This window comes from Peromyscus leucopus, chromosome 12, assembly GCF_004664715.2.
Source record: "Peromyscus leucopus breed LL Stock chromosome 12, UCI_PerLeu_2.1, whole genome shotgun sequence".
Classification (NCBI taxonomy): Eukaryota; Metazoa; Chordata; class Mammalia; order Rodentia; family Cricetidae; genus Peromyscus; species Peromyscus leucopus.
The window spans coordinates 16,047,078-16,060,747 of NC_051073.1; the positions used below are offsets into that span (position 1 = coordinate 16,047,078).

The 13,670-nt window shown below is 38.7% G+C and overlaps 1 pseudogene; it reads right to left on the bottom strand.

The window, feature by feature from the left end:
- Positions 1-790: 790 nt before the first annotated feature.
- On the bottom strand, positions 791-3,486 carry LOC114681295 (annotated as a pseudogene).
- Positions 3,487-13,670: the final 10,184 nt, after the last annotated feature.

A 13,670-nucleotide genomic window follows, 5' to 3' on the forward strand; every position in this document is an offset into this window, starting at 1 on the left:
CTGACAAAATGAAAGGAAACATCATAGCTCTTTGAATCTGGATTTCAATATATTGCATGTTTTCACTAATACTAAGAAAGAATAAAATTGATATGACTTATTTGCAGGCTCGGCTTTATTGCATGTATCTATAAATTAAGCTTAGATATAGCTTTAAAAAAATTGCAGTCTTCTTTAAATGCTTACATCAGATAGTGGGAGCTAGAAATAGAGTTTTACTTTGCTTGCAATCATGTAATTTGTTTCTCTTTCTTACATGATAGCTTCAGCTGACTTATTGCACTCAACGCTGTGCTGAATGGTAAAATGAGACCTCATTATTTTGTTCTTGGTTTTTAGATTTTTTTTTTTTAAAATCAATCTTCCATCTATATGAAGTTAGCTGTGCACATTCCATAAATGTACTTCATCACGTTGAGGACAATTTATTTCTCATTTGTTGGATATATTTTCATTGAAATATTGCTAAATTTTTATCAAATATCTTTTCTACATTTACTGAATCATTTATGAAGATGTATCCTTCAAATACTCCCTATAATATGTTAGGCTGATTTTTTTCTTGTTTTAATATTAAAGCAATTTGGTTGTAGTAGCTGGACAAATTCCTCTTGGACATTGTAACCTTTTTTTCTACTCTTCAACATTAAAATTACTGGCATTATGATTTGTAGTGGGATAAAATATAAATTTAGGTGAGAATTCTTATTTTTTCAATGTTCAGTTTCCTTTATTGATCCCATCATCCTTGAAGGGCGGGTGCAGGCAGCTAGGCAACAGCAAGACATGATCATTTGAAGATCTTGACTTCATTGATGGCTTTGCCCACATGCTGGAAGGCTCCCTCACAGGAACAGTACCCTTGAACCAGGGTCTGGGTCTCCTCCCCAACAGGATACAGAGGATACAGTTTCCACCATATATATATATATGCGTGTGTGTGTGTGTGTGTGTGTGTGTGTGTGTGTGTGTGTGTGTGTGTATATATAACTTGTAGTCCACCTGTCAATTTCGGTTCAGCAGAAAGGCAAGTCCTTGGCCTTGGAAGACCTCAATGCCAGAAAAGGAGCTGCTATTGGAGGTTCCAAAGAGTATGACACTAGCAAAAGCATTCTTCCTTAGTTTGTCCAATCGCTGGAACATTACAGTGATGAGATTGCAACACATGAAGGTCTAGGTGACCTCTTCAGGGAAGCAGTACTCAGCATACCACAGGGACCAACCATCCTTAGCAAAGTGCTACCAAAATGTGACAATAATACAGATAGAGAGGGTATCCTCATTGTGGTGCTTATACTTAAACTCATCCATCAAAAAGGTACTCTTCTGCATATGAGCTAAGGGATCCTTGGCCTTGGGTCTCAGCAGACAGTGCCTGCTCACGCTTGCACATCTTCCTCTCAGGAGCTGGGACAGCTGCCTTTTTGTTCCTCTTTCTGCTCAGTCTGGGGCTTCTGTTTTTCTTCTCATGAACCCTTTTCTTTCCTTGGGATATCCATTTTGGGCTGGCTCTCTGCAAACTTCTTAGCAACAAACTAAGCCGTTTTCTCACACAGTTTCATCTCTCACAAGACTTTCCAGAACTGGAGCTGGTTAATGCAGATAAGCACCCCTCAGTTGGTACTGGGGAGAGCTTGGTGACAAGACTTCAAGATCTATTTATAGAGCCACAAAAGGGTGCAGATAACTGTGATAACAGCCAGTGTAACTTGCTCAACCACCAGAAAAATTCTTGCCTTCAAGAGAGTATCCAGCAGCCCCAGCATTTGCTTTACCTCCTCTTTTGTATTTTCAGTGGCCTGTTAGTTGTGGTAAATGATGCCCAAGGTAGGCAACACCCGGGTGCTGGTTGCAGGAACAATGTCACTGTCAGCAAAGCTCATCCACAGCACCACCCGAGCTTCTGCCCCTGGAATCTTCCCTGCAGATCCTCTTTCCTTACACAATAGGCTCTCAATGTATAGAATCCATCACCACTCTGAAATGCTGAAACCTTGCTAGCTGGAAATTTTCTGAGAAATTCGGGAGTACGGTTAGTTTGGAAAAAGTAGAAGTAGAAAAGAAGCAGAGAGCACGTGGACCTGAGCTCCACTGTACTGAGCAAGAGATGAGGACCTCGAAAGGACCTCCAGCTTTCAGTTTTCAGTACAGGTTCCCAGCTGCCATGGTGAGTCCACAGAGAAAGAGACTGGGACTGTCGGAGCTACCACCAAGAGAGACAGGGGCGAAAATTCTTGTTTTTAAGCATCGTTTTGTGTACACGAATGCCAAATACTTTAAATACTGTGTGTGTGTGTGTGTGTGTGTGTGTGTGTGTGTGTGTGTGTGTGTGTGTGTGTGTTAATTTATCTGTATCCCATAGGTTTAGCTTAGAGTGTTTGTTTTATGGACCTTAACAGGTTTCCTATTTTTCTTTTCTCTTGCACTGATTATTTAGAATAAAGTTTCTCAATTTTCACACCTGTGTAACTTCCTTGTTTCAATATTTATAATTTAATTTGTAAACGTCATATTTGTAATGTCTAAATTTATTGAAGCTGGCTAGAACTGGTGAAGACATTTATGAATAACTAAACAAACATTCAACTTTATTTAAGATTGGGTATACTATACATTAGAGTTCCATTTCACAAAGAGTGATATATTTTATTATACATATTTCTGCTATATGATCTTGCTTACTGTTCTTATACTTCTGAAGTTGCTGGAAGATTAATTTATTTTTATCTCCATTATTTGTACCACTTCTTTGTTTCCAACTCATGAATCAGAAGTTGCATATATGTAATGTTTAGGACAATAATTACCAAGGCACCAGAATCACCTGGACTAACAGTCTTTTAAAACTCCCTCTTTCCTCAGTATCATTCCTCTGATTGTATCACTGTATACATGTTTGATTGTTTTGCTCTATTCCAGTGTTCAGGGGACTCAATGTCTCCATCTTCACCTGGACAACACTGCCTCATCTTTCTGGCTTTATGTAAGAACACTTATAAAATGATTCCTTATCTCATAAAGTCTTGATAAGTGACTGCTTATATATAAATTCTGTGTATGACTAACTGTGGTAAGTTGATCCTGAAATACATGATTAGTCTAAGTTAAGGTTACACACAGCATGTCACCTAAAATATCACTCAGGCACAAGGAAGAGTCTCACATATGTGGATTAATAAAATCTGTTTATTTAAGCACATATAGAAATATTGAATAACATATGTATTTATTTTTCTCTTGTATTTATTTATCCAGAATTTAAAATCCTGATCACCACTTAGTGCTTTGGCTTCAAAGGACAATTGGCCTTCAGAGAAAATATTATGTGTCCATTTTACTATAATTATAGTATATTTGAGTGGAGTTACATTCCACCCCTGTTTTCTTATGTGTATTTCTCCTAAAAATATAGACCACACCTTTTGTAATTATCTTTTACTACTAAGTTGGGAAAGGAAAACATGTGTTCATACTTACCCTCTCCATGACAGAACTGGATTAATTCTTCTGATAGACAGAAAATTGGGAAATATTTAAAGAATGGACTATGATTATCTATTTCAAAGAATAATCACTTCCCATATGACATAGGAAATTAGAATTCATCACCTCATAATTTCAAACTGTATAAAACTAATATGAGTATCTATTAATATCATCTGTTTCTTATTGAATTACTAGAAGAAGGAGGAGGAGGAGAAGGAGAAGGAGAAGGAGAAGGAGAAGGAGAAGGGGGACAGGGAGAAGAAGACGGAGAGGAAGAGGACATGAGAAAAAAAAAAACTACCAAACGCATGATGAAGTCCTTAGAGTAATTAATGTTTATATAAGAAATGAGGAATGGAATGGAGGTTAGTATGAGAAAACACAAATATTTCTTTCATCTCTTTCAATCTATCTTAAAATCCTGAGTAAGTGAGGGCTATTTTTAAACATTGCCACTGCCATTTTAAAATTTTTTACAGGACCCAGATCTGGATAGCCCAGAGTTCTATGATAAAAGCAAAACATGACTAAAAAAAATATCAATGAAATATTTCTTAATGATATTCTGCTATACTCATAGATTGGTACCTAGCACAATTGTTATCTAAGAGGCTTCACCAAGCAACTAATGGAAACAGACGGGCATATTGTGGAAGAAGGGCAGGAAATATTTGAGGAGTCAAAGGGGTCAAGGATACCACATGAAAATTCATAAAATCAACTAACCTGAGCTCATAGGGGCTCACAGAGATTGAACCACCAATCCTGGTGCCTGCATGGGACTAACCTAGGCACTTTGCAATTATGTTTCAGCTGTGTAGCTTGGCCTTCTGGGACTCCTCACAGTGAGAGCAAGGGCTGCCTCTGACAAATTGCCTGATTTTGGGACCTCTTCCTTCAACCAGGTTGCCTCCTGTCCAACCTTATAGGAAAGGAAATATCTAGTCTTACTGTAACTTTATATGCCATGGCTGGTTGATAACCACGGGAGGTCTGCCCTTTTCTGAAGAGAAAAGGAGGAGAGGTCGATGGGGTAAAGGGGAAAAGGAGTGGAGGGAGAGCCTGTAACTAGAGGAGGGAGGGGAATTTGGTTGGGTTATTTTAAAAAAGGTTGACAATTACAAACACTTAATAGAAGCACATTGTGTTGGAAAAATCAAAATGTAATGAGTTGAATGAAGCTCTTCACTCAAAAATCTCAAACCCTAATTTCCAGCATCTGAATTTGTTCTAATTTGAGAATAGGGCTTTGTGGATAACAAAATCTCATTGAGTTCTACAGAATGTGTAGCATGCTTTTGACATTCATCTGATTTTAAGGCACAAGAAACCACAAGAGTTAGAAGTGAACATTCTCCCTCACAACCTGTAGAAGGTACAAAACAGGAAAAATTTCAGTTTTCTAGTCATCTGTATTTCAGATTTGTGATACATTTTCATAATACTAATTTGCACTGCTGTTATTAAAACTACTTAATTTCTACCAATTGCTTATAGTTGTCACAATAACCAAATAGAGTAATACATATCCCTAGCTTAATTAATAAATTTATTTAATAATGAATGATATAGCTTTATTTTGTTTTAAATTAAGAAGAGTCTATGATAGACAAATTCATCTCATCAAATTTATATATGACAAGTCAACATAAATGCAAGGTGCCTTGACAGATGTTACATAAAAATACGTTTCCTTCCCAACATTCTAGTCATTTAGATTTATTTTAGTACATGACAGCTCAATGCATTAGCCTTTGAGTCATTTCAAATTAGGCATAATAAATGTGAAAACAAATATAAATATCAAATGGTATCATTTGCCATGGGCAAAAGATAATAAAATTGGGTGAAACACTGAAAAAGTAATATGAAAACTTGCTGCCCTGAGGCTAGAAGCTTTGTCTAATGTGTCATTTGAAGTCATCTAAAAACAGGTTTGTAACTTCTAGAGAATATTTCCATGAAGTTGTCAAAATCTGAATGTGTTTGTTCAGCAATTTGCACTTTATTATATAACTAACAATATTTTCAGCAATTATGTGTAAATAAATATTTTCTATACAAAAATTTTGGAAATCTAATTAATATATAAGAGCTTTATTTTGTTACAGATATTCATAAACATTTACTTTAGAAAATATTGTTTTTAGTACAAAAGCCAAAGGTTTTATAGAGAGTATACTATTTTTAAAATGAGAACTTCCTTAAGTGCACATTAGAATGAAATCATTTCCTATCCCTCAAATAAACCAACATACTTATGTTAAATGAAACATGATTTGTGCATGCACAAATATTTATGCATATTTATATATGTGTGTCTTTGACAATAATAATCAAAGAAGATGATGCTATCAACTTGTAAGTGGGGGTGCATGGGAGGGGTCAGAGAGACAGAGAGAGAGTTCCTGGAAGGAGCTGTTGGATAAAAGGGAGGGGGAAAGTGGTGTGTTTCTCTTCCAGCTGAAAATATAATCAAAAATACAATCAGAAAACTTAACCATGTTAAAGAATTTTTTTCCCTTCTCTCATTAGTTCTGAACACTGATTGCTTATGATGGTAATTGGTATCTTTAGAAAGGCAGTGCCTACTTCAACTTCCTGTAGTCAGTTTCTGATGTTTCCTAATAAGTCTTCTAGGGAAACTTAAGGTGTTTGTATCTTCCTCAGTTACTGCCCGGGGTGGCTAATCATGATTGTGAACATGACTTGCCTGGAAAGAGAAACGCCAATTAAAAAAAAAAAAAATGCATCTACAAAGATACATGTCTATTGGAGTATTTTCTTGAAGAATTATTGACATAAACAGGCCCAACCCACATGGGCAGTGATTTTTCTGGGCTTGAGCTATATAAAAAAAGGGTAGCTGAGCATGAGCCATGTGGCAAGCCAATAAACAGCAATCCTCTGTCACTTCACGGTCAAGTGCCTGCCTTGAGTACCTGTTGGCGACTTGAATGATTAACTGTTACCTGAAATGTAAAATGATCCCTTTCTTTCTCAGTGGGCTTTTGATCACTGTATTTACAAAACCAATAGGAAAAAATAATTTGAAAAGAAATTTATACAATAAGACTGTAGTTGTTGCTGCCATGAATATGATGCTATTGTTTCAGGAATGGATTGAAGGAATGTTTAACATTTTGGGCTTGAAACACCATTGAGATCTCAGAGGTGAATTGGCAGTTCTGTGGAAGACAAGCGGTAAAAGTTTTGGGAGAAATGTGGAGATTGGAATCTTGGATTTTGAGGTTTCAGAAAGAAGCAATGATTCTCCAGGTCAATTCATGTAATATTTTGGATTAAGGATCTATGAAAGTAAAACCTTTGCTTTATGAGAACAAAAGAAGCTAGTTAGGGCTGAAAAATCAGTTATGATTAATGATAAATGAGCATCATTAAGGTGAAATCTCCTGGGAAGTACTTCCTCATGATTAATGCAGAAACTCAGGGCAAGGGGAAAAGGCTGGAATCAAGCTGGCTGCTGAAACTTGCAATGTGTTGTTCTTTCATAGGAACACCTTTCAATTTACAGAACACACATCATGACTTACAACAATCTATAACTGCAGTTCCAGTTTATCTGACACCCTTAATAACCTGTGTGGGCACAGGGTATACACATGATGCACTTACATATATTCAGGCAAACAATCATACACACAAAATGAATTTTAAAATTCTAAAATGTATGGACTTCTTGAAAAGTTTTCTACTGACATACAACAAATAAATAGAAGCTATAAAAGATATAAAGACATCAACTAGACAGCGGTGGTGCATGCCTTTAATCCTAGCACTCAGGAGGCACAGCCAGGCAGATCTCTGTGAGTTTGAGGCCAGCCTGGTCTACAGAACAAGATTCAGGACAGGCACCAAAACCACACAGAGAAACTCTGTCTCGAAAAACCAAAAAAATGAAAAAAAAGATATAAAAATATTCTATGACATTTTTAGTTTTTCCAGATGTTTATATTTAATTTTATTTTTTAAGAATAATGTAACAAGAACAATATGCTACATATATATCAGCTCTCCAAATATGTCTGCTTAATATTTATCTGCTCAAGTTATTTTTAAGAAAACCAAGCCTTCAGATGAGAGGTTTAATATTTATCAAATTTTAATTTTGTATCTCATAACTATTTACTAATTGTATATGAATCAAAGTCCTTACACACTGGTGCCTAAATCTTTCTACATAACTTTACCTTGTTTCATGTACTATATACATTTAATGAGAAGCTCTTCTTGAATACTTCATTAGCACTTTTAAACTTTTTACATCCTTTTTTCTAATAGTCAATGATTCCAGGCTCCAATGCCTTGTCTGTTTCCCTGAGAGTCTGTGTGGAGATGTGCATTTCATGCTGTCAGCATGATAAATTAAACAACTAGCCTAAGTAGGTGATTCCCTCTGCTGCCTTTTCTAGTGCAATCCGTGGGTACTCATGTGATTTGGAAATAATTGTTTGATTTATTTACTTCTTTAAGTAGCTTATGCAAAATGCAATGCATTTGACCACAATATCTTTCTTAATTCATTCATGTGAAAATGCAGAAGATAGCATAATTAAATAATCTCTCCAAGTATGTCAGTGGATAACTCTAATCATAATATGCATTTGTCATTTTAGTACAAAGGAAATTATCAGTTTAAGAGAATGATGGAGTTTATCATTACTGTGTTAATGACTGTTTCTTAATTGATATTTTTGTTTAAATTCTATCATGGATCTTGTTTAACCTTTGAAAAAGGTTTCTGTAATGACCATTTTCAGAGTTTATCCATGCAAAGAATGTTAAATGAAGCAAATGTTTCTATGTTTGTTTTAAGCTGATTAATGTACAGAATGAAGTTTACAATAAATACAAATCATGATTTGCTCAAAAAGTGAGTAGTTAGTGCAGCATGTGGATCTTATCTTTAGATGACTCTATGGTAAATGTTTCAGAAAAAATTCACAATGACTACCACATGCTTACCAACAAATACAATTTGTTGTATTATGTATTGACATTTTCATTTTGGAGATGACAATATATAAGGATATTGTAATTTTCACATATATAGAGAAGATGTTAAATTGATGGGGTTTACTATAAATTTATATCTTTTTGATTCTCAGTGAATTTTGTTTCAAACAAAAACATACTAAGGTGTGGCGCGCTCCTCGGCCAGCGAGGAAGAACGACCACCATGCGAGGATTCTTCTCAGATCACACTTTATTGGAGCGCCTCTTGGTTAAGGGAGAGCGGGAGGTGAGGGGCCCGGAGGACTAAACTGCAGCTGCTTATATAGGGAATCAGGCAAACGTGCCGTACTGTGATTGGGTCCCGCCAGAATGCAAGCACGGGGAGCCACGGGATAGGCTGAGGACATAAGGCCAATTACCATACTCGTGCATCATAGCCAAATATGGAGTTGTTTACAGCTAGGCTACCAGGAAGCCAGCGCCATCTTTGAATAGCGGCTCCCTACATCTCCCCCCTCTTTATTAATTAAGCAGCAGGAGAGAGTATAGGTCTGATTTCTGCAGCACAAGTATTTCATCCGATCAGGTCCCCACCTCATGATGTGTTGACCGATCGAGGATGAGTTAACTGTGCATAATTGCCTGCATACCTTCCCGAGTGCAATGGACTAACCAGTCCCAGGGGTGCAAAGGCTATGTGTGTAACAATTGTCCACATACCTTCCCAAGTGCAATGGACTAACCAGTCCTAAGGGTGCAAAGGCTATGTGAACCCATATGCAGTCAGACTTGCTCTCCTTGAAGGAAGGAAAATGTCCTACACTTCAAGTGCAGTGCACGAGCCTGGCATCCTGTGCTCAATACAAGTAATATGTGAAAGCTGTCCACATACCTTCCCGTGTGCAATGGACTGCCAGTCCCAGGGGTACAAAGGCTATGCGTGCAACAATTGTCCACACACCTTCCCGAGTGCAATGGACTAACCAGTCCTGGGGGTGCAAAGGCTGTGTGGATATTAGGTAAAGCCAGATCTGGGGGGAGGAGCCACACTCCAAAGCGGCTAATGCTTGAGTGATAATGACCTTGTCCTTTTTTGTATGTGCTAGCAAATGGCAGACCAACCACAGACAAAACACGCATCCTCCAAGGCAGCATGCCAAAAATATACCCTACCCCCACCCATTCTAAACAGGGAAAAGGTAGAAGCAATCCAAGAGGACAGTCCCTCTGCCATGCTGAGGTCCACTCGTGTGGAGTTGATGGTCACCACCGCCACTCTCAGTTTCTCCAAGGTCTCTTCAAATTCTCCAGACCAATTTCCTATAAGATAACTAGACAATTGTTTAGACAAATTCGCTGCTCAGGAACCATTTTGGAATTGCACACTAGTGACACACAAACCAGGCATTTTCCACTCACAGCCCAATTGGGCCAGCTGCCAAAGGATGTCAACTTGTTCTTGTACCAAGTCAATGCACTGGTTAAGCACCATAAGGCTGCCTTTCAACTGTGCATTTAGAGAAGTAGAGGTATGAAGGATGGTTTGGAGCCATTAACTCCTTCCACCTGAAGAGGCTGAAATGGCCAAGTCTGCATCTCTGGAGACAGGGACCAGCTGCAGCAGTTTGAACCTCCACTGCAAAGGTGATGCCTAGCACCTGGCCCCCAGCCAGCACAAGGATTCCCCATAACCTCTCTGAGAATGATTAGAATAACAAGTAATGTGTGAACACCATAATTCCCTCCTTGGAGCATAATTAAAGGAGCTATGTCAGAGCAGCTAGCATCTATTCGTGCAGCTCGTGTGGTAGTAAGGACTGCTGCCACTAGGCCAGCATTACTTAGCGGTCCCCCAATTTCCCGACAGGCTTTTAGCCAAGCTTCTAATCCCTTTCCTTTCCACGGGGTAATAGCTCTACGACATTCTTTTGTGCTTTGCTCATATACTAATTGTTGAACCAGAGGCATAGCTGTTTCTACATCACCAAATATCTTTCCTGCTGCCTCCATCATTCTAGCTACGAAATCTGAAAAAGGTTCATTCGGTCCCTGAATGATCTTAGTCAAATTCCCTGATACTTCTCCTTTATTTGGTAATGATTTCCAAGCTTTAGAATAAATCTCATTTATCTGTTGATAAACTTCAGTAGGATATGCTGTCTGATTTACGGTCCATTGTCCTTGACCCAGTAGCATGTCAGCCGTCCACTGTGGTCGATTATTCTGGAGGTTAATTCTAGCTTGTACCTGGGCTCTATCTGTAACTATAGATTTGAAATCCAAGTACTGTCCTGTAGTTAAACATGCTCTGGCTATTTCGAACTAATCTGTTGGAGTCATAGCCTGAGTAGTGAGCCTAGTCAATAATGTTAAGGTATAACTGGCTGTTACTCCATAGGCTCGAGCAGCCTCAACCAGGTCTTTTAATTGTTTATAAGGCACAGGTTCATGATATCTGTTGTTTGTTTGTGGATCTTCAAAGACTGGAAACGCAGACGCTAGCCACGCCCAGGTGTCTCTCCTAATAAAATGACAACCTCCACCTGTTTGCAGATACGAAGGTGTTGCCAGGGGTGGATGTGGTCCCGAAGGCGCCGTTGGTTCCACATTCACCCCAGCAGAAACATTATAAGGAGGAGGCCGCCACCGCCACCCGTATTTCTCTTCCTCATATTCAGCGGTGGCTTTCTCTAAATTTTCCTCCTCATCTGAATCTAATTCATTATCAGATAAATCAAGTTTTGCAAATCTCTCTAGTACTAGATACAAAGGATCCCCTTTCTTTTCTGAATTTTCTTCCTTTTCTTCATTCTTTTCTTTCTTTTTAGGCCTACTTAAGTTCTCCCCTTTAAAGTCTGATTCTGATAGACTATCCTGGTGCTTAATTAATGCCTTGCGTCCCTTTCTAATGATTTCCACATTGCGTCCTTCCTTAAGACATGCATGTACAAAACAGCAAAGAAGAACAACAATTGTCATAAGAATGAACACAAGAGCAAGCACAAACGGATTAATCCCAGCCATCAGCATACCTGGAGAACTTACCGACGTCATCGCCGTTCCTGGCGAACTTACCGACGTCACCGTTCCTGGAGAACTCACCGACGTCACCGCTCCGTGTGCTGAGTTCTGAATCCTCTTCGACCCCTCACCTGGTGTCCAAAGTTTCCTTCCCGTCCCGGGTTTCGGCACCAGTTGCCTTCCCGGTCGCACCAGTTGGTATCCGAAGTTTCCGTCCCGTTTCGCACCAGTTGCTGTCCAAGTTCCGTCCCGGGTTTCGGCACCAGTTGCCTTCCCGGGTTTCGGCACCAGTTGGTATCCGAAGTTTCCGTCCCGGTTTCGGCACCAGTTGCTGTCCAAAGTTTCCGTCCCGGGTTTCGGCACCAGTTGTGGCGCGCTCCTCGGCCAGCGAGGAAGAACGACCACCACGCGAGGATTCTTCTCAGATCACACTTTATTGGAGCGCCTCTTGGTTAAGGGAGAGCGGGAGGTGAGGGGCCCGGAGGACTAAACTGCAGCTGCTTATATAGGGAATCAGGCAAACGTGCCGTACTGTGATTGGGTCCCGCCAGAATGCTAGCACGGGGAGCCACGGGATAGGCTGAGGACATAAGGCCAATTACCATACTCGTGCATCATAGCCAAATATGGAGTTGTTTACAGCTAGGCTACCAGGAAGCCAGCGCCATCTTTGAATAGCGGCTCCCTACACTAAGGAATGAATGATTGTGTTTAATGTGGGCAATGCTATCCCTGATGTCCTTTGATTGGCAAAATTTAAATGCGGGGGAGGGTACTGTAAGTCAACTTGCCTTCCCATTCAATAGCAGCCCCAGATTTTGCAGGCACTTCCTAATGGTCCTCATGCTGGGCTTGCCTTATTTTCAAATCATGAGAAAGGAAGAATTCCTTCAATTGGTTTCTGTCAGATGACTCTGTCACTAGAGTGATGATCGTAATTAGCATGCCAATATCAATAAGCAGCAGAGAGCTGGACATAACATCTTCTTTTTAGATTATCTTATTTTTTTTTTTTAGAAAATAGTTTTTTGCCTTACAAAAGCTTCTCGGTTTCAAGAGGTTCCATTTATTAATTGTTTCTCTCAATGTCTGTGCTAATGGTGTTATATTTAGGAAGTGATCTCAGGTGCCAATGCATTCAAGATCACTTCCTACTTCCTACTTTCTCTTCTATCAGGTTCAGAGTAACTGGATTTTTGATCCACTTAAACTTAAGTTTTGTGCATGGTGCAGTCTTCTACGTGTTGACATCCAGTTATGCAAGCACCATTTGTTAAAGATGCTTTCCTTTTTCCATTGTATAGTTTTTGCTTCTTTGTCAAAAATCATATGTTCATAGGTGTGCAGATTAATGTCGATTCCATTGGTCAGTTTTTATGCCAGCACCAAGCTGTTTTTATTACTCTATAGTAAAACTTGAGGTCAGGGATCATGATGCCTCCAGAGGTTGTTTTATTGTACAGGATTCTTGAGTTGAGTATTGTTCCTTTCCAGGTCTGTGTGAAAAACTGTGTTGGGATTTTGATGGGGATTACATTAAATCTGTAGATTGCTTTTGGTAAGATTGACATTTTTACTATGTTAATCATACCTGTCCATGAGCATGGGAGATCTTTCCATTTTCTGACATCTTTGATTTCTTTCTTTGGGGACTTAAAGTTCTTTTCATACAGGTCCTTCACTTGCTTAGTTAGAGTTACCCCAAAGTATTTTATATCATTTGTGGCTATTGTAAACGGTGATGTTTCTCTGATTTCTTTTTCAATCTGTTTGCCATTTGTATATAGGAGGCTACTGATTTTTTTTTTTTTTGAGTTAAACTTGTATCCTGATACATTATTGAAGGTGTTTATAAGCTGTATGAATTCCTTGGTTGAATTTTGGGGTCACTTATGTATACTATCATGTCATCTGCAAATAGTGAAAATTTAACTTCTTCCTTTCCAATTAGTATCTCCTTGATCTCCTTATGTTGTCTTATTGTTGGAATCACTTTGAGTTTCTCTCCATTTACTTTGATGTTGGCTGTTGGCTCGCTGTAAATTGCTTTTATTATGTTTTGGTATGTTCCCCGTATTCCTGATCTTTCCAAGACTTTTATCATGAAGGGGTGTTGGATTTGTCAAAGGCCTTTTCAGCATCTAGTGAGATGATCTTTTTTTTTTTTTTTTTTTTTTTTTAATTTC